The sequence below is a fragment of the Oratosquilla oratoria genome, chromosome 22 (genome assembly GCF_046742065.1).
Source record: "Oratosquilla oratoria isolate Oo_2021 chromosome 22, ASM4674206v1, whole genome shotgun sequence".
Taxonomy (NCBI): Eukaryota; Metazoa; Arthropoda; class Malacostraca; order Stomatopoda; family Squillidae; genus Oratosquilla; species Oratosquilla oratoria.
This window is the reverse complement of record NC_134798.1, coordinates 15,373,200-15,377,479: the sequence shown is the minus strand read 5'-3', so window position 1 is coordinate 15,377,479 and position 4,280 is coordinate 15,373,200.

The following is a 4,280-nucleotide window of genomic DNA, read 5'->3' as shown; positions in this document are numbered from 1 at the left end:
TTGAGATGGTGGAGAGACCTGTGGCCTTTTGGAGCACTGCCATTTTCTCTGATGATTCACGATTCGCATTATTTTCTGACAGTGGAAGAGTGTGGGTCTGGAGACTCTGTAGTCAAGAGTTTGTTCTCAAAAGACTGCAGACAACACCGAAACATGGGGCATCTCAATAATGGTGTAGGGTGCAATTTGGAGTGATGTCGATCAGAGCTTGTGGAGTGTCAAGAAAACATCAATTCAGGCAAATATGTTTCTATATTAAAGGAAGGACTCATTCCAATATTCTCCAGTGGTAAAATGAGTAAAAATATATTTTTATTTCTGGAGGATGCAGCTCCTTGTCACACTGCTCAAGCAACACAAAACTGATTGAGCGAAAATGGGATCAGGAAACTTCCATGGCCAAGTCAGTCCGCGGATATGAACCCTATTGAACACCTCTGGGACATATTAGACCGACAACTTCACAAAAAGAACAGGAAGCCATCTTCAAAGCCCGAACTCTTAGGATAACTATGGGAAACATGGCAAGAACTCCCTCAAGATTATATTCGTGAACTATTCACTAGCATGCCTAGAAAGGTCCTTGCATTGAAAAAATCAGAGGGGATGTCAACCAAGTATTAGTTGTTCACATTGTGACCATTTATAAGCAATTTAGTTGTGTCAATTGCTTGTTTAATAAATTAAACGATTTCTCTCGGTGTCTATTCAATTCTGTCATGTTTGTATATATATATATATACATATATATATATATATATATATATATGTATGTATATATATATGTATATATTTATATATATATGTATATATATATATATATATATATATATGTATATATATATATATCGCAAAAATAATCACAATAACGCGTGACGAAAAAATATTGCAGAAACCACAGGGAAATTAAAGTCGGAATACTGAACGTTTTCGTCTATTACGACATCCTCAGAGTACAAGAAAGAAAAAATAGAACACAATATTTATACAGAAGTAAGAAAACTGGGAGAGGTTATAGTCACATAAAACCTTCGAACATTATACATACATACACATTCAATTACACATGGAAATGTTAATGGTAATAATAATAAAAGTACATACACATTCATATACACATGGAAATAAGAAAGGTAATAGTACAAAAAAAAGAAAAAAAAAGAAAAAAAAAAGAGCAAAATCATGTGGCCGAAAGGTCCATAGGACATTTGGTACAACTAGGAAACTTGGTACTGCTTAAATATCCTATGATTATAAGATTGTGTAACCAAAACACAAGATAATATTATCAAATTGTACAAAAAAACAACACAATGTTGAACAGAAATAAGAAAACTGAAAAGGTTATAGCCAAATAAAACGTCCGGACGTAATACATACATACATACTCATATACATATAGAAATATTAATGGTAACAATAAATGGAATACATACACATTCAATTACACATAGAAATAATAAATAAAAATAATAAAATAAAAAAGAACAAAACTATGTGGCCGAAAGGTCCACAGGACATTTGGTACAATTAGGAAATTTGGTACTGTTTTACTATCCTATTAATTATAAAATTGTCTAGTTTAAATAAACCTAAACTCAAGTTAATATTATTATCAAAATTGTTCTTTATGAAACAGGATTCAATGATGTTCCTATCTAAAGCTGAATTACAATCAACAATTTTCTTAACGTTGTCCCAGTCAATGTTGTGGTTTGTGTCCCTAACATGGACAAAAACTCCACTGGACATTTGGCCCGTCCTTATACTGTACCTGTGTTGTTTCATCCTAATATTTAATTCTTTACCTGTTTGGCCAATATAACAGGAGCTACAGTTTTTAAAGGGAATACTATAAACACATCCTACATTATGACAAGGGGAATTTTTAATAAGGAGTTCTTTGATGGTACTGTTTTTGAAAATAACATTAATATTAAACTCCTTAAGGATGCGAGGAAGTCTCACAAGATTATCATGAAAGGGAATTACTAACAGATTTTTCTTTCAGAAACTCCCACAAAAAGAAATACATGGGTGCAAATCTGGTAATCTAGCAGGAAATTCAACACTTCCTCTTCGTCCAATCCATCTGTCTGACATAGATGCATCCAGATAAGCTCTTATGTTGCAATGGAAGTGGAAAAGAGCGCCATCCTGCTGGAAGAAACACTCTTCTTCTCCAAAATGTGCGTGTGTGCGTGTGTGCGTGTGTGTGTGCGTGTGTGCGTGTGTGTGTGTGTGTGTGTGTGTGTGTGTGTGTGTGTGTGTGTGTGTGTGTGTGTGTGTGTGTGTGTGTGTGTGTGTGTGTGTGTGTGTGTGTGTGTGTGTGTGCTTGTACGTGCGTGCGTGCGTGTGTGTGTGTGTGTGTGTGTGTGTGTGTGTGTGTGTGTGTGTGTGTGTGTGTGTGGGTATTTACCTAGTTTTACCTAGTTTTACCTAGTTGTATTTCACGGGAAGGAGAGCTACGCTCGTGGGGTCCCGTCTCCATATCTCATTTGATCTAAACTATTTTCAAATGGATGGGGTGGTGCGAGAGGTGAATGCTAGGGTAGTGAGTCAGGGATTGGAGATGGTTAAAGAAAATGGAGAAAAGTGGGAGGTGAGCCAGCTGTTGTTTGCGGACGCCACTGCGCTTGTGGCAGGGTCAGAGGAGGGATTGAGGAAGCTGGTGGCAGAGTTTGGGAGAGTATGTGATAGAAGAAAGCTAAAGATAAATGTGGGTAAAAGTAAGGTGATGAGATGTACAAGGGGTGAAAGTGGCAGTAGACTGGAAGTGAACATTAAGGGAGAGCGACTGGAGGAAGTGGATAGTTTTAGATACTTGGGTGCAAGTGTAGCAGGAAAAGGTGGAGTGAAGGTGGAGGTAGAATGTAGATTGAGAGAAGCGAGTAAATGCCTTGGTGGTTTAAAGAGTGTAATGAGGAATAGACATTTGGGAATGGATGCGAAGAGGAGACTGTATGAAGGAGTGATTGTGCCAACAGCACTGTATGGGGCAGAAACGTGGAACATAAGAGAAGAAGAGAGAAGGAGTTTGAATGTGTTTGAGATGAGGTGTCTGAGAACTATGGTGGGGGTTACTAGGCTAGATAGAGTGAGAAATGAGGAGGTGAGGAGGAGAACAGGTGTGAAAAAGGATTTGGGAGATAGGGTTGATGAAAGAATATTAGGATGGTTTGGACACATGGAAAGAATGAGTGAAGAAAGACTAGTAAAAGAGGTATGGAAGGCAGATGTGGAGGGAGTGAACATGAGGGGACGTCCTAGGATGAGGTGGATGGATGGGGTGAAGGGGGCTTTGGGGAAGAGGGGATTGTCTGTTGAGGAAGGAAGGGAGAGGACGGAAGACAGAGGTGAGTGGAGAATGGTTGTATATGGATGATGTTGTGACTGCATGAGGAGGAATGGGCGGGGAAGTGGGGGGTGGGGTAGTATGTGTGAGTAAATTTTGACGCAGCCCGAAGGGATTTCTCCCCGTCCTCGCCTTATATGCAAAGGGGGACGGAGAGGGGGGGTCGCCGATTAAATGAAGCGGCCTCGCTGTGGATGTACTGTGCCTTGCGACACTGCTTCTGACCCAGGGCGGTGGGCAGGGTGCAGGGATGACCCGTCATCCAGGAGGTGCTCAGATGAGAGGAAGGGTGGGAGGGGTGTGGAGTGTATTTAGGGATGAAATGGGTGGGAGTGTTTTTATGCCTTTCCCTTTTTGGCTACCTCCCTTGGAAGGGGGAAAAAGCCTTGGTATATGTATGTATGTATTTTCAAATTCATGTATTGTTCTTGCACACACTATTTTTTCATCCAACTTGTTCCAACTGTCCATTACTCTGTGAGGAAAGCTGTTCTTTTTCAGATCTCTTCTATAGCTGTCCTTCTTGATTTTCCTTCCGTGTCCTCTTGTGTTTCCATCATCCCATTTTATCAGATTCTCTCTATCAATAACTTCTATGCCTTTCATGATTCTGTAAATAGCTATCAAATCTCCTCTCTCTCTTCTTTGCTCTAATGTCTGTAGTTCAAGTTTTGCTAGTCTCTCTTCATATGATAGTTTTGAGAGTGTTGGTGCCAATTTTGTAATTGCTCTTTGTATTCTTTCAAGTTTTTTTTATACATTTTTTTGTACTTGGTGACCATACTGTTGCTGCATATTCCAATTTTGGTCTTATCAGAGTGGTTAGAATTTTCTTCACCATTTCTTCATCCAGGTATGCAAATGCCACTTTGATTGCTCTTATCAAATCATAAGTTTCTCCAAAAATCTTATTTATATGTTTCTC